The sequence below is a fragment of the Cupressus sempervirens genome, chromosome 4 (assembly GCF_028749045.1).
Source record: "Cupressus sempervirens isolate cs-2001-9-10 chromosome 4, ASM2874904v1, whole genome shotgun sequence".
NCBI lineage: Eukaryota > Viridiplantae > Streptophyta > Pinopsida > Cupressales > Cupressaceae > Cupressus > Cupressus sempervirens.
In genome coordinates, this window is record NC_143121.1 from 804,463,709 (window position 1) to 804,482,722 (window position 19,014).

The window sequence follows — 19,014 nt, forward strand, 5'->3', positions numbered from 1 at the left end:
TATAAGGCACTACTTAAAGATTGTGGAAATCCCATGAAGGATGGAAAGTTGATTTCTCACATCCTAAAGATTATACCTTTAGAGTATGCTTCCTTTTTTTCGAGTTATAATACTCACAGGTTAACCATGGGAAGTGCTTTCCAAAAGCCTACATTTGATGCTTTTACAAAAATGTTGATTCTTGAACAATCTCACTTGATAGATCTGGGACTTCTCACGTCATCAAAGACTAAAGCATTGGTGGCTAGTGGTGAGAACCAATCAAATGAAGGAGGAAGAAGTTATAACAAGAAGAAGAAGAAGCAGTGGAAGAAAAAATCACAATCTAAGACACAACAATCCTCCTCACAACAAGGTAATTCTTCTTCCAACAAGAAGGGAAGTAATGAAAAGAAGGACAAACTTTTTTGTGCATATTACAAAAAGCCAAATCATGATGAGCATCATTGCAAGACTAAGAGAATCGATGAGTTGGAAAACCTACTCAAGAAGAACAAAATTCAAGTGCCAAGTACTTCCAAGGATTCAACTCCAACCACTTCAAAGGGAAAAGGGCAAGCACTTATGGTAAATACAAGTTCTTCTTCGGAATGGATTCTTCACTCAAGTGCCTCATATCATATGGGTTCTTCAAAAGGAGACTTTTCTTCATTGAAGCAGTCATAGGTACCACACATCTTTGTGGGAGATGATACAAAAATGGAAGTTGAAGGAAAAGGACATGTGGAAATGGAAAATTGAGAATTTAGAGACGTTCTCTATGTTCCAAAGCTTATCTTTAATCTCCTCTCAATTTACCAAATCACTCAACTTAGAGATGGAAATAAAGTTGAGTTCCTTCCAGATTCAATAATGATGTGAAGTCTAAAAGATGATTCATTGGTTGCAGTGGGGAAAGTCAATCATGACAAGAGGCTTTATTCCTTCTCCCACTTTGTGCCTAAGTCTCCTTCACATGCCTTGTTAACTCAATCTAATTCACAAACCAAATTATGGCATGATTGGTTTGGTCATCTTTCCTTTTGCTATCTTCAGCAATTTTGCTCCAAACACATGGTCAAAGGTCTACCTAACATCAACTTTTCTAAGGGTGAGTGTTCATCATGTTTAGTGAATATGCATCTCAAGGAGAAGTATGATAAAGGAAACTTTTCAAGAGCACCAGTGGTTCTTCAGTTGGTTCACATGGTTTTAGCAGGTCCTTTTGCAATGACTTCAGTCAGCTAGGGTCGCTACATCCTTACTTTTGTTGATGAATTTTCACACTTCACATGGGTCTATTTTATTCATCACAAGAATAAAGTGTTGAACAAGCTTCAAGCCTTCAAGATTCATGTTGAATAGAAATCTTGGAAAGCCATTAAGGTTCTTCGGATGGACAATGAAAGAAAATATGTAGACATAAGACTTAAAGACTTTTGCAGACTTGAGGGAATTGATCTTCAAAATTCACCAAAATTCAATCCATACAAGATAGATGTTACAACTATGAGGATTAGAACTCTTAAGTCCATGGCAAGTTGCATGATTAAAGCCAAGTCTCTTGATCCAACACTTGAAGTCAAAGCTATCAGTAGTGCTACTCACATACTTAACATATCTCCTCATAATGCCCTAGATGGGAAAACTCCTTTTGAGGCATGGTATGACAGAAAACCATTTGTGAGTCACTTCAGAGTCTTCAGTTGTCCTGCATGGGCAAACATATCTTCTAGGAGATGCAAGGCACCATCACCTCGGCCTTGTACTTTCATCAAATATAAAGATGATGTTAAGGCATACAAACTTATGGATCCTGAGACTCATGAGATCTTTGTGGAGAAGGATGTACACTTCAAGGAAAGTTCACCTAGCTTATCCTCCAATCCTCTTCCCACTTCATACATTGTGGAAACAGATAGTGACACCAATGATAGTGCTTCAATAGATTCGATAGTTGCAGTAAGAGGTCATGAAATCAATATAGTCCACATGCATACATTGCCACAATGATATGTCCAGCATAGCAAGGTACACCTTGTCTTCCATCTCTAGCAACAATGGATGACTACATGGCACACATTGTAGGTTTGTTCGTGGAGTCACACATAGAAAACTTGGGAGACATCATTGATGATTACATCTTCTCTTTGATGAAGATGATCCTTCTATAGTTGTTGCAAGGGCTCACTCCAACCCTCATGTCCATTCTCTACATGATCGATCTTCATAAGTTGACGTGATTGTGGATCCTTATGAACAATAGTTATCGAAGATCTCTTTATTAGTTGAGGAGATTGTTGGTTCATTGGGATAGGTTCTACCTACATCCTTGCCACATCTGCATTCATTCTTTGTAGTAGTGTTGGAAGGGGTGACCATCAACATCGACATAAGGACACTAGAGTAGGTTCCAAGACCACCATACATCTTCAGGATTGTACCTTTGGCATTGTTTCTTCCAAAGGGGAGGAACATCATTCTACACTCATGGACCAACTTCTATCTTGGAGCAACAATCATGGGTCGGTATTCTTCATTTTTGGGGGGGGGCTTTCCCATGAGGTTTTCCCTCTTTCTCTGCTTAATGAGAGATTTCATTTTCATTATGTACATGGGTACCTAACATGGCCTAGTAGCCGAGACCCATCATGCATTTCATCCTAGTTTTCGTAAGCTTAGGGGCATTCCCCTAAGTTGCACTTAAGGGGGGTGTTGTTGTAAATATGTATTTACTATTTACACTTACTTAAGTTTACTTAGGTTAATGCATTATTTTATTATTTATTTTGTGAGACACTTAGGAGTTTGCATACTTTCATGAGTTGTCATGTTGACAACATAGAAGTAAGCAAATCTAATTTAGCACATGGTGTCTAAAACACTAGAGTTTGCATCATTAACTGAATTGTCATGTAGACACCATAGTTATTTGCACTCCTAATTTAGCACATGGTGTCTACAACATTAATTTTCATGTTACACCTTTGTAGGCTTATCCTCTCATCATCGCACTTACTCATGTGCTTAATGGAGGATAAGTCACATCTGGTGGACATGCGCCTGGTTGTATGACTTATCATGTTGCTAATTCCAATGCATTCTAGATGCATCTCAGAGGCCTTTATATATAGGCATTTCTAGTGTATTTTGACATTGAACTGAATACATATCAATATTCTGATCATACTCTCTTCCGGTATACTATTGTGCTTGTGTTTGAGTTCTTTGATCTTGGGTGAATTTTTTCCTAAGAAAAATTCTCACAATAATGAACCTTAACAATAATAATAATAAAAATGATAAATAATCTAGGCTTTGGCCACTTACCTATAAAATTTTTTTTTGGCTTGACGACATTTATAACATCTAATATTTATTTGTATTCACCTTAGTGATTGAACCCTAGATCTGTATCAACTAGCTTTGTGATCATAATTATAACATAAATAAAAATTAACATGAAAAATGTTATTCTTCCCATTCATCTTAACATGATTAGATAATTAACATTTTCACTAGTTTTCCTTGTGACCAAACTTGTGATAGCTAAAATATTGAATACTTTGTTCCTTATATCTTTTACACTATGTAGCCTTATGTCCAAATTTTTTGCATAGAAAATAATGATCACTACTAATAAGTAAATTTGAGAATTTTGTTTCCTGGCTAGAATTTTTTTGTAGGTGATCCTAAATTCTAGACCTTTCTTGTTACTTCAATATTTACCTCAACTTGACTTCCTTGTCTTTACCCTTGATATTCTGATTTGAACTTTCACCAAAGAGCTTGAGTCCTTACTTATCCATGTGAATTTTTTGTAGGGAAACACATTAATCCAAAATCATGCTACTCTCACAAGTTGTTTCTTTTGATTCACCTTCCTTAATTCTTAATTCAATTTCTAATTTCCTTCTATTTTCTTCTTAATAGTAGCTTTGAGATCTTTGGTTTTCTTCCATTCTTTCATTTTCTTCTTGATGTTTTCTTTGAGAAATTCTTCAATCTCTTTGAAATCATTTAATCATAATTTTTTATTCATAGTAATTTTCCTTTGATTCCTTTGGCTCTTGATTAACCTCTTTGTGTCTTTCTTTTAATTTCCAAATTTTCTCCCTTCGCTCGGAGATAAAAGTTTTAGCTTCATTGATGTTTTCTTTTAATTCCTCATTTTCAAATTTAGTGCATTCCATATCATCCAAAACTATCTTCAAATTTTCATCCAAGTAATAATCTCTTTCGGTCTATTCAAACTGTCAAGATCACCCTCAAGAAATTAAGCTCTAATTGCAAGGCACCATGCTCTGATACCAATTGTTGAATTGTCTGGATAATAGAGAGGGGGCTGAATCAATTATCATAAAATATTTTTCTCAAGCTTAATTAATTTGAAGCAACCATAAACCATTTAGATAAATAAAGAAAACTTATGGTCATGAAATCACATAAACATTATACACCATGAACACTAAAATTATGTATAATTCAAAAGTTGGGAAAAACCATGAAGAGTCTAATTCTCATGAAAATAAACACTAGGTAGAGTGAGTTTTACAAGAGCTCACCATCGGGGTTCTCACAATAGAGAGAAGGATCACCATCAATGAGCTAGCTCCCTTGATACAAAAGAACTAATTATGAAATAGTCTTAGAAATAAAAGTGGTCTAATACAACTACATCTACATATGCATGAAGTTAGTTCTATTTAAGAGAACAATAACATCTATTTGTAGCAAATTTGATTAAGAATCTTCTGCCAACCTTCTTCTGCAATACTAACTACTTGTTCCTCTCATCAATTTTCCTCTTCCTTCACTATTATCCTTCACATATCTTACTCTATTTTCATGCTTTACCATCATGCATACATCCACAAACTCAAATTAAAATCTAGAAATATGTTCTATATAAATACATATGCTATCCCCAACTGACAATGTAATTGAGAATGTTATTATTGTATGTAAAATAGTCATATAAGTTATTATGTTGTCATTAATGTCAAGCCTTAGTTGGTTAGACATTATGCTAATATAGTATAGTGCCATACCATTTGATTAATGAAGAGGATTTGAAGAAAGTATGATGATGAAAAAGTTGATAAGTATTGGTATTCAATGGGCACTTGAATGAGTTCAACCTTGATAGTGTAATGTTGGTTTGATTATTTTGCAATCATGTAAAGTTATAATGAAGTTCATGTATTCACCAAGCTATACCACTTACATCAAATGAAAGAAGGAATATAATATTCCTTGAGCTACTAAAGTATTAACTAAGTGCCTAACAAAGTACGAATATAGTTAAGTGTTAACCAAGTGATTCTAGTGTTAATCAAGTGTAGTGTTACGCGAGTGAAGTTGCAATGTTCACCAACTATGAGCTAGAAGAAAAAATTAAAAAAGATGAGATTTGAGGTCGACTTGTAATGAAAATAAAGAATGTTTGAGAATTTCAAAGGCTAAAGACAAATTTTGTGACAAGATTTGTGATTGGAAAAATATAATGAAAATCTAATGAAGGAAATTTAAGAAAGATAAAGATGAGCACAAAGTTTATGAAAGTTCTATTTTTTGAGTGTCTAAATACAATGAATCTGAGATTTGTGATCGTTATTTAGCAGAAAAATCTAAAAGGATCTTGAAGGCTAAAGTTAACTATTTAAGGAGATGATTGAAACTATTTTTGGTTCCTATTTGAATGCTAATTGTGAATTACAATTGAATTTGAAGGAAGAAGAACAAGGTGAACCAAGTAGAATAGAGGTATGAAGATCAAGCAAAGGAAAGTGCAAAGAGAAAGAGTGTGAATTAGCCAGACAAATATTGAAAGGATGGAGTCCAAGTGAAGAAGTGATATAAGCTAATAAGGTAGTGATAAACCTAAAGAGACCATTTGAATGCTACTTTTTTTCCATTAAGCAAAGAAAATATCTTAACCAAGTGGACCTAACAAGTCTATGAAATCCTACATGGTAACATCGATTAGTGATGTTTGTAAGTCTTTTAAAGTAGGGCACTCTTTAGAAATGTCAAGTAGTGATAAAGTCCAGATGATCTTTGGTTAAAATCCTCTAATCAGGTCACACTGAAAATGTGCATGTAATCCTTTTACAATGTTGGCTCCTAACAAAGCTCACTTCAAAAAAGTGAATTATTTGGGTTGTCAGTCTCAAGTGATTTTTTCCTTTACAAGGTTTCCACATTAAATTCTATGTTCAATTGTGTGATTGCTTATGTTTTCCAAAGCATATTTCATGTTGCAACTCAGTGTAGGCTAAATAGTTACTCTAATACTTGGTATAAGATAAATAGTTACTCTGGTATTTGGTATAGTTATAAACAATCAGTTAACAACTTGAAGTAAAAGGATCATAAGTGTGAATTAAAATTTTGAGTAAGGTTGTCGAGTTAGTTTTGTGAAAGTTTATGAAGTTTAATTTGATGCTAAATTATGTTTAAGGCCAATGGGATAAATGGATAGAGCCAAGTGCTTGAAGGAAATAATTTAAAGGGACTTGAACTAGAAAGATCTAAAAATATTGTACAAGAGAGAGAAATCTAAGCTGAACAAGTAGGACTTCTCATGAAAAAACATAATGAAGCTACACTTATTTGGAGTTAGAGATCATGCTTTAAATTGGATAGGCAATGCATATGTTGCTCTTGTTGGTCCTATGATTGTGGATGAAATGAAACAGAAAATAAAATGCAATAACATGATGAAATTGCATCTACCCTGAACGATCTAGAATTTGATGATAGAAAGAACTACATGAATAATAAAGAGATGTGGGACAAGTTGGAACTTGTACATGGTGGAGATGAGAATTTATTGAGAGCTAAGTTAGAAAGTTTAAGAAGAAAATATGATGACATGGGAATGAAGGGAGCTGAAAATGTTGCACAATATCTGAACTGGATCAAGAAAGTTGTGAGTGCAATCAAAGCTACTTGAGGAGTCATCAGTGAAAATAAAATTATAAGTAAAGTTCTCAAAACACTCTTACCTATCTATGGTATAAATGTTTTTTCAATTTAGGAAGTTAGAGGTATGCCTGGTAATGCTCTTACTTTGATGGTTTAGTTGGATAGTTGGTTGCATTTCAATTAAGAAATTATGATAATAGTATTCCTACACTTGGGAACTCTTTCAAGACTTTACTAACCATTGGTAGTTCAAAGAAAGACAAGAGTGGTAATGCTGAAAGTGAGTTAGAATCAAACAATGATATAGTTGGGATTGAAGCATTTCTTAAAATGAGGTGACCTAGAGCTAGATGCCCTAATAAGTACATGGATGATAAGAAATACATAAATAATAAGAAAGATCACAAGTACATGAAGAGAAAAGGCTACAAAGGAAAAGGGAAGAAATCATGATATACTGATGAGGAAGAGCACATCGAGTCAAATATTGATGATGAGAAGGATGGAGTAGAAGTGGTTTATGTTTCTATTAAAGAAGAACCTAATGAGGGAAGGTATGAAGAAGAAAATATTTGTTTCACATGTTAGTAAAAATGATACTTGGATCACTGATAGTGGTTTCTTACATCATATGATCAATGATCTTAGTAAGGTTAAAAAATTTGAAGAATGTGATGGTGAAACTATTAATCTAGGGAATGATATTCCATGTCTAGTGAAAGGTAGAGGACCATTGATGCTTAATGAAAAATACAATGTGATGATGCATATTGGGTGCAAGGACTAAGATATAATCTATTGAGTGTTGCTCAATTGAATAATATAGGTCATAAGATTGAATTTTAGAACACAAAAGTGAAAATCTTTGATGATGATGGAAATGTGGTTGGTGCTAGTGAAATAAAGGTTCAAGATTTAGAGTTAAGTGATAAGGGGATTACAAGCCATGAGGCATGATAGGAAAAGTGATGACAACCTATACCTTGGTGAGGAGATAGTTGTAAGAGTGGATAAGTAAACATTGACATCATCCTTTCAATGGTTTTACACCTACCTAGTTGCAAACTTGCACTTTAAGGATGAATTCATGAGTCGTTTATGAATAGGGGACGTGAAATATGGATTATTGATAAGAGAAACAACATTCAGTGCATTCTCTAATGATATTTATAATTTTTGTAACCAAGGAAGTAATATAGGACAAGGATCTATAAGTATATAAGATCATACTAGCTTTGGTGAGTTTGTTAGCACAACTTCAACTTGTATATTGTGGTGAATTTTACCTAAGAAAGATTGCAAGTAGATGCCCCAGTATGTAATTATAGTGAATTGAGGATAAGAGATTTGGTATTATAACTGCAACTTAGAGTATAACTCTACTAACATTGATGTTTCCACATGTTTATATTCTTTGAAAGGAGACCCCTATAACAAAAAAAGGATAGAAGGAAACTCATTTTGGTTATCCTCACATTTGCACGCTATGATGGGTTTCTAGTCTAGACACACCCCTTAGTACAGTAAACCCTAACTGTTAGGTGATGTCAATGAAGATAGCTATGTTTTTAGTATGCAAGATCAATCATAATTTGAGCAATATGGTCTTTATCCCACCATCTTATGTCAATTCAAGACCCCTGCAATGCATTTGAAAGACCTAACATTCCTTCTTTCCCTCAGTGACTTTGGTATGACTACATTATGTCAGTAATGTAAATTTTGTAAGCAATTGGATTTATTTTCTTATTTGTCTAATTTCAAATTTCAGTATTTTAATGTTCTTTTCTTCTTGCCAACAATGTGATGTGGGGCTACTTAGCCAAATTTTTTGTTTATGATTCTATTTTGCCTCTAGGAAATGTTTTTATTTGATGATTAAAATTTTACTTTAATGGACACTCTTGATTTCTTTATTTTATACTTTTGCGTTGAATATTTCATCTTTGATTTCTGAATTTAAATTTTGAGGCACCTTCTTGTGAATTACGTTGGCAAGTGACATATGATAGGCCTACCAAATGGATTCCTAACAATCAAGTGGAGGTATAGCATTAGGGTATGAGCTTCTTAGTGAAGCTATTTGCACCCCATCCTCTCCCAAAACTACTATAGTAGAACTAGTGAATATTTGTTGACTATTATGAGTAATGGGTTGCACCCCAATATAAACTAGTTAAGTTTACAAGTTAACCTAATGGACTTTTAGATGCAAAAGGTGCATGTGTAGCAATGTACTTGTTTAGTGTCCTATCAATAAGTGATACACAATGGAAACTCTAGAGAAAAAGTGATTAACCTTGAATAAAGATCCAAGTGCATTTTTAGGAGACCCTATTTGAGGGAGTCTCATACAACTGTTACCTTGATGAGTGAGTATATGGAAATTCAAAACACCTTATGGTATTATTATGAGAGACTTTATAAGAATATTCGTACTAGTTTAGAATGTTGTGTGTGTGTGTGTGTGTGTGTGTGTGTTTGACCCTAGTGAGCATACCAATGTCGAAGTTATGGGTTGAACTTTTCTTTTAGTAAGGGGAATTAGGTAAATATGTTATTATATTTGAGTGTATATGTGAAATATAAATCATTCTTTTGAATCAAACTAAATTTTGTGAATAAGTCCAGACAAGGTCTGTCTTGGGATGAATGTCTTTCTTGTGTGATTTCTAGGAGGAAGTCAAAGGCTAGTGGCAGAGGATGTAAGAACCCTCCTCATATGCACTTATTTAAATATGAATTTCTTGTCAAACCCTTTATAGGAGATTTGAATGGATATATGAGCATGATAATGTAATGTTATTGTCATGGTTATGTCTTGAAACCATGTAGAGGATATTATGATAATTTTGACTATCTTGCGTATAATGATTTGATGATTGTTGCAATAATATTATTTAATACTTACCCTCTTATGAATCATTAGAAATTCGAAGACAAAGATTATAAAATCCCTTAAGTAGTGTAATTTTAAATATTATAAGTACATTATGATGTGTTAAGGTTTTTAGGGTATTGTGTACAAGAGGTTATACTTTTGTATCAGGATGAGTTATTTGGTTTCTTGAAATTATGGTTTAAATCATAAATATTACGTGTGTTTTCTAAGGATACATCTGCATAACTAGGTGATGGAAAGTTATAGACTTAGATGATTTGATGATGGATATGAATTAATATTTTATGGTTTAGGTGCCCTAATGAAAATTGAGATCAGGTGATACGTTCACATTTTGATACCTTGTGATTTGAGATTTATTACATTGTTTGATTGTTTAAACATTGATTTGTACTAACGATGCTATGAGGTGTTTCACCTTATGATGATGATGATGCGAATTATGGTTCAATATTCTCTATTGATGATGTTTAGGTATATGCATGCCTAATGATGATTATTCTGGTATTTTAATTCGAATTGATGAATATGTTATGTTATATTGATTATGCAATTAGTGATGATTAAATATGTCTGCACAAATCAGAAAGGTTATCTAAATGAAAGTTTTAATGTTTTGATCAAATGTCATTATGCAAATTTGGTTTAAATATATGAATGTGATGTTATCAAACTACTAATATTCAAATTTAGTTTGCAGGATAATTAACCATGGAATTAATCAGAGAATCAGTAACTGACCCTATGTGCAAACTGTAAGACTAAGGTTGAATCCAATAAAGTGATTTGAACCTTGTTGTCAAGTGTTTAATTTGTATAATAATTTGAATGTATTTGTATCATTTTGTATTTTGTGACATGTCGAATGTTATGTAAAAATAAATCTTATGGTGTCACTTGGCACTCGTTATATGCATGTGTACCGACATGTCAATTAGGGTTGGAAAAGTAACTTGTTAACCTAAGACTAATTTAGTTAGTAACCTAAATTAGTTTCCCTTAATTAGGGTTTAGTGGAAAGATTACATCCTTAGGGTTTTGAAAATCAAATATTTTAAGCCACTTGTATAAGTCATAAATTGATCCCAGAAGCCAAAAATTAATGTACTAATTGAAGTGCCCAAGTGGTATGTGTATGGGTTGGGAACCTTTTCTACCCTTCTAGAACTTCCTAGCAACATTTATGACCCCAAAAATATCTCAATTTTCCTTTTATGTGAAAATCGATCATCTCCATGAGGTTACCCAAGTTTAAACTCTTCCTAAGAGGTTTACTTTAAGATAGTGACAAGTGGGAAGACCATAGGAAGGTTAAAGTCAAGATTAGAATTATTGTTATTTTGGGTAGGCAAGCTTAGAGGCTATCAGAGTCCCTTGGAAGAGTTGAGGGTTGTTCACCTGTTCTCTACATTTAGAGAAGTCAAGTTTGGAATTGCAAGAGAGGATTTAACCCATCTCAAAACTCATTCTTTCCATAACCTTTGTGAAGGTAGGCTCTCCATTGCCATGGTTGTGTTGTTTTGTTCATTGCTATTATGTGCAAATTTCTTGCATATTGCAGCATGTTTGTGTTTTGTATCATGTGAGGGATCGATATTGTGGGTTTTTACTTGCTTTGTTTCATGTGTTTTTTTTCTCTTTGTTTTTGTTGGAAAAAATGTGAAGGGAGTTTTGACATTACTCACCCTCAGATAGGGCAAAAGTGGCCATGTATGGGGGAAGGGCTTAGTTGGACTCCAAATTAGTGCATAGTCTATTCTCATGTTGAGAAGAGGGAGGAAGCAAGGTGTTATGGGTCCTTGTTTTTCATTGCAAAACTGAGTTTTTTTTGGGGAAATAAGGAGAGAAAGAAATGGAAGTTTATGTGGTTTGGTAGTCTTGGAAGAGGCATATGATTTGTGTTCTTTATTGACTTCTTCTACCTGGAAAAATCCACCTTCTCCCTAGTCATAGGTTTATTTTGAAACCTGTTGTGCATAGCTTGGATGGGAAAAGGGGTAGCCACTTTCTAAGTGGTTTGGGTAGGATAGTTAGGTAGTTTAGTAGGGTTTAACTGTAAATTAATAAGGATTTGGTAATTAGTTCATAGTTAGAAAAAAGTAAATATATTTTAGTGGTTTTGAGGATATTATGTAATAAAAGGAAAAAAAATAGTTGTTTAATGAATTTTATATGATGGTTTGGTAGACTTTTTAGTGAGGGTTTAAGAGGTAGGTAGTAGAAGTTTGGGTTAAGTAGAATTAGCTAGTAATGTGTAGTGATAGGAATAGTTAAGTAGGAACTAATGATAATTATGCTTTCTTTGGTAATTAATATATGTGATGAAATATATATTAGGAATTATGTAATTAATTATAATCACAATTTTTTTAAATTGAAAGTTGCTAATGATAATTTAATATTTGACAATAGACAATAGTGTAGAAGCTATAATGTTAGGAAATCACTCTGTATTTCATGTTGCTATAATTTGATGATGGTAGGATATCATGTTGGAATATTATGTGAAAATATATAATTTTATTAGGAAAGTATTTAAATAATATTTTATAATGTTTTTATGTATTTAATTACAAGTTCAATTAATTCAAATTGCCAAAGTTATAATTTTGAAGTGTTATTGAAAGGGTCTTATGTAAATAACCTGATAGTGGTATAAGAATGTGTTTTAAAATGAAATGAATATTATAAATGATTAAATAATGAATATTTAATGTTTTAATTAGTTTTAAATGGGTTATGATTATAATCGAGACAAGTATCAAGGTGATAGGTACAAATTCCTTAAAGATTCAATTTTTTTTTGTTCACCTAGGGAATTGTCCGACATAATGAAATGAATATTTGGAATCATGTCAAACATAATGTATCTTATGCAATTAGTTGAACATATTAATTCAACTTTAACCCAAGAACTATAAAACCCTAATGCCTTCTCGAATATGATGTCAGACTTTAACTAGAGTTTAATCAAACCAAATTGTGTAACCCAAACTAGGTGTTCTTGTAGCCCTAGAACCTAAGGTTCTGTAATGGTGTAGTATGTTTGAGATGTTGAATCTACATCATTATGAAATTCAATCAAAACTCATTTCAAACCTTTTTTTTTCAATTTCATGTAACATATTCAATGTAGTATGTGCTAAACATTGTATTTATTAACTTTAAATAAAAAATTGGTGTATTTTTTGCCCTAAGTTTTGGGCATGACAATGTTCTACAACTAGGGTTTTAGCTGGGATGAATTGTAGAATGGTAATCTTAGAATAAAACTTACGTTAAAGTTTCTCTAGTTGATTTTGAGGTCTTTTGCACCTGTGAATCTAAGGATTATGTGTCTAAATGGCTATATAAGGGTCTTCCTTGGCCAACCCTGTCATTTTGTGATTCTCACCTCTGCTAATAGCCAATATAACAAAGTGTGTAGTGCTTACGTATATAGAGTATGTCTAAATTATTATGAGCTTAAAGTGTTTAAATCTAATGTATAGATCTATCTTAGATGCGTGATAGAGTAAACCCTTTATAAAAATTCAATCAATATGTGAGAGCATGCACCTAGTATATGTTTGAAGCATAAGTATGTAGGTTTGAAGATAATTAGAAATGATACCCAATCCTAAGAGGAAGGATACAAGTCAATCATCAGTTGATAATCTCCTAATCATCGTTATAATCTTTTTGTATCCTCATCTTGATTTTGAGATGCTTGAATGATTGAAATAATTGATAGAAAATTGATGCATCCTTGATTCACATGTCCTTTCTTCAATGAGAGGGCAAAAATACAAACCTATGTCACACTTCTATAAAGGAAAATGACGACAACAAGCAAACTATTCAACTTTAATGACATAAAAGTGATATCTATTTTTTGACTTTGAATATGATGTAAACTAGTGAAATGTATAAAATTGGATGAAGTTTATGCCTATAATTTTTTAAAAAAAAACTAAGTAATAATTTGTGCATTTAAAAAATTGAAGTCCATTTTTTTATTGTTGAAAAATGTGGAAAATATGTGATTTAGTTCACACCAAACAAATATATGCAAATGATCTTTTTTTGGTGTGATTTCAAAATATGTTATAGATGACATGTATAACTAATGACAAAAAGGAAATATTAGTTTTCGATGTATATTTTCTTTCGTATAAGCACTCAAAGTCAAACTTATTAGAAATCAATAAAAATCAAATTCCCATCAAACTTTCCCTATCAAATCTAAACCTTTTTAAAAATAAATTACATATTCTTGAAGAAGACTATTTGCTTTAATGCTACATATAAATTTTTAATTTTGCTGATATTTACTATTTTTTTCCTTTTTTGAAGTAGCATCTTCTCGAATGTTAAAAGACCTACTTGCAATATTTATCTCATTTATAACATAATATAACTAATCAAAACACTATGAAATTTATATGACCACAATCTTGAATTTGAGATCTATAAAAGGATATTTTTAGTTTTTGAAGGAAGTAGAGCTTTGATAGAGAAATGAGCCATAGAAATGAGAAGTTTATAATTTTTTTATTTTGGCTTGTGTGGCTGCCACATAGGATGCCACTTCAATAGTTTCATCTAGAAGGAGGTTCGATCGAGCCTAGTTCGGTTGAACCAAGTTTGCCCAAACCCCCTTAGGTCAACTAGACATGGTTGTAGGAGCAATTGAGCCATTAGCCTCACGATAAATGATTGTTTGAATTGCAAGCTTGGTCAAAACTAGTCTACCTGAATCCTTTCTACCTGAACCATTTATGTCGTGTCCACACCACATTGATGTTGTTTGACACAATGTCATTTGACCAAAACCCTTTCGAATGGAGCCCCTTTCGGTTGGAATCTCTTTGGACAAAACCCCCTGAATGTCCTTTACTGCAACATAAATTTGTACTTTTACCCAAGATGTCTTTAAATTGGGGGTTCAACCTTGAAACTATCTTTCCATCCTTAAAATGAAGTATGAACCTTTCTTTTATACTAAATTGTGAGATAGAATTGAGAGAACTAACTATAAATCTTAATCTTCCACTAAATCAATGAGATGGGTACCTAGTTTATATGTGGACTCAATGCTTAGGGTACGCAATGTTAATAACATTATGTACCACCCAATTAGGGCCAAAATATAGACCATAGGTCCTAAGCAATAAGAGGATGCATACCTAGTTTCTAGGTTGGGATAGAACACCAAGGCCACAAATAGTAATATAGGGTCTAGGTGATGAGATGAATTATCAGATTGGAGGAAAAATAGATAAGCACACTTAGAAATAAGGGTTTAACCTGATTTTATACAAGATTGAATTAATAGAGGCCCCATATTCAAATTCTAAGTTTAATCATGAAGTCATATTATGTATGCTATAAGGAAAACACACTAAGGTAGGTGCTAAATGATCATGAAATTGTACACCACTTAAGTGCTTACAAATTATGATAATTGATAGACATGTCAGTAGCTTTGCGAGGTTTGTGACCATGGAATGGCATGAAAGATTGATTAATTCTCAAAACCTAAAAGGGAGCTTTAAAAATATTAGAAAAACTTTCAAGATCATTTGAGAGAAAATGATACAACAATCTAGGAGATGATCTCTAATTTTTTTAATCAAGTGATATCTTCAAGAGTTATATAGTTGAGTAGTAAATTGCTTTCAACCATTTTCAATATTTTCACAAGTATCATGTCACTCATTTTATCATGATTTTATGAGCAACATTAGAATTTCCATAAATATTCTGAATAATGTTTAATGATGTTTCTCATACACGTACCCCTCAACAAAATGCAATGAAGGTAATTAAGTAGAAGTATAGTTGGATTAGGATTTCTCACCATATGTTCTTGATTAGTTGGTCTTCATTTAGAATTGGACTTCTGCAAGTTTTTAAATTATTTTTGCTTGTTTGTTATGTGTGTATGTGCGGGGAAGGGGGGGTGGAGCAAGTTTCAAATAACTTTAGATGTCATGTTCCTCTAAATTAAGGAGTCTTATTTTTAGATGGGTAATTTGTAGTAAGTATAATCGTACTTTTAGGAACTTCAAAAGCTTAACATTTCTACTTTTTAGCTTTTTCCTTAATTAGCCTTTCATGTATCTGTATATATATTCTATCTTGTTAGCACGTTTTATCAAAGTGATTAATTTGAAGGAGATGTGCTTATTAGTATTTTACTTTGTATAATTCACAAGAAACTTGTCTTTTATATACTTTGATAAATATGTAAAAACTAAACGCCTATAAAATATGTCAGGAAATAATAGAGTAATTGTACGAGATTATTGAACTTGTTTTATTTCATTTAGTTTAGCAATCTTGAAACAATTATTCTCTCTTTCTTTTTCAATGAATACATTAGAATATCTCATGGATAAAACCTTTTAATCCTGTAGATTGTGTTGTAACAATCTCACACTACATTGTTACTCCCCTAATGATTACTAATTTCAGTTGAAAATCTCCACTCCCACCCTTTATTCTTGTTGATATATCCACAATTTAGGCCAATGATGTGCTTGTGGAAGATATTTTTGTAGAGAAATGGAATCCTCCAAACCTAAGAATGCCTCCAAACCTCCTTCTCTCCACACCTCAAGCCTCATTAAATCATGCAATTGTGTTTCTTTGATTTTGTCTTCTCAATTGGTTGGGATTACCTTCATATTGACTCTAGTTTTAGAGGACAACACAATTTCTTGTGTTTTAGAGGATTTTAAACATACCACTTGTTAATGCTCTTGGGGATAATGTAGTTTGTTGAAAGTGTTTCATGCCCCTCTACAACTTATTGGCTCCTCAAATTCCCTTTTTCCTAGTGTTGCTAAGCTAACTACATATATTGGTCATCCACAATCCTTTTTGAATGTTGGACCCTCACTTGTGCCAAATCTTCCTTGTTGGTGATTTATGGTCAAGATATTGAATAATGGATATTTTTATTTGTGTAAGGCACGGTTTACAAATTCAACAATTTTTGGCCTTCTCTCCCCAATCTTAACAAATGAGTCTTAGATTATTGGAGGACTACAATTAAGGGCTATATTGAGACTTTCCCTCGTGATGTGGGTTACTTCATTGCATCTTTTGAGTCTTCAAAGGAATGGGATTTTGTGCTTGACGATAGGACACAAGTGTGAGGTGAACACTTTCTTTTGGTCAAGACTTGGTCTATTTCTTTCAATCCTTCATCTAAACCTTCAAATATTTAACTTGTGTCGGTTTGGCTTCTAAATCTACCTTTATAATTTGGGAGGATTCTTTCTATGAAGCCATAGACTAGTTTTTTTGGAAGGTTCTTGAAACTGACTCTACCCTTTCTTACATGGGCCACTCAACTTTTCTTGCATCTTGGTGGACATCGATATCTCTAAGCCACTTCACAAAGATGTAGTTTTGAGGGTGAAAGATAGACCTTGGGCTACATCGCTTCAATATGAGGGTTCAAAAATAAATAATGCTTTTCCATCAACCACCTAGTCGCTAATTGTCAAATCTCCCAATGTAAAGTCATTGCGACACAATGAAAGAAGTGAAACACTGTCAATGAAGGTTACTTGACTATTCATGCCTCTAGTTGTTGGGTTGATTAATCCTCTTAGGATGATTAATCTTGTCAAGTTATTGCTTCAAATGTGCTTGGTTCATCTTTGATGTGTCTTGCCTCTATCACTCCATGAAATTCCATTTGAGAGTCACTACCACCTACTCATACTACTCAACTTGCTTTTCCTTTGGTGCCTTCACAACTTCAACTACTCATGAGGTGGTGGTTCATCATTTAGCTACTTTTCCCAACCATTTTAGTATTCCTTGAGTGCATAATGTTAGCCCTTTTTAGAAGATTCTCCCGAGAAAGCCCAATGCTTCACTTATGAGCATCCCCTAGATGCAATGAATACTAAATATTCCATTCACATAGATGCTAAGGGCTCATCTGGTTGTTGGAATTCTTTCAGAATATGAATTGAAAATTATAATTTGTTTTTAATTCTTTGTTTGGTGCACCAAATCGGAATTGAGAATCAAAATGCGTATTCCCATTTTAGCTTGAAAATGAGCATGTGTCTATTTTAATTCCAATTCTCATTTTAACTTTCCCAAATTTGATAAAATTTTGAATCTGCTTTGACCTGGGGTGAGCTTTAGGAGCTTGTTTCACGACGAGATGGTTGACGAAGAGGCCGAGGAAGTCGGTCTTGGTGCTGAAATCTCGATGTTGCTGCTGTTGCGTGATGATGGCAGGCTCACAGAAGATTGGATACTTGTGGATGAGATGTGTTCACCGTCGAGACCAATCATGGATTGCTCGGGCTGGATGTCGTAGTCACTCAATGTTTGAATGTTGACCTCAAATCTCAAATCGGTTTGTTTTGAACAGTGAATGTCACTTTGAACAGATGAACCCTTCAAGTGAGAGTGGATGCCTCGGATGTACATAGACAATGTCTGCCTGGATGTCTGATGGCAACATGTGAAGATGGGCCCATGATCCAAATCATTACAGTCAGGCTAGGGAGTCGATCACCTCCATTTTTTGTGTGCTCGGATAAATATCTAGTAAAGCCACCACACCCGTGCTTCTCTGCTCCATCGACATTGTTCATCTGTAATTCCAATTCCAATTTCTATTTTGTGTAACCAAACAAAGAGAACAAATTCCTATCCTACAATAACAATTCCTAATTCTCAATTCCTATTCCCATGCCAAACAAACCAGTGCTAAATAATTCTCACGATAAATATAAAACATAAATCAATAAATTTAACTCCAAAACTCTTCATTTCAGTGCATGTTTGGAATGAGAGGTTTTCTCGTCAAGGAATAACAGTTATATCTCTTAAAGGCAGTTACTTGTCAATTCTAGCTCTAGTTCGAAATCGGGCAAGGAATTCTTATCAATGGCTGCAACCACATCCCTTGTAACGTGTGTATTTGTGTGTTTTGAGTAGAATACGAGGTTAGCTTATCATTCTGGCTAGTCCGTATCAAATTCCAATCAACAGAAATAAGCAAATAGCATCATGTCGCTTTGCCGAAAATAGCGAATGGGTAAAAGTGGGAGGACAAACAAATTTAAATATCTTTTCCTGGGATAACTGTCTCAGAAAAAAATATCAAATATTGTAAGTCCCTAAAATTGCATGCAGTTGCTCTGAAATTCTAAATGCATTATTTCTCTCTTCCAAAAACGTTG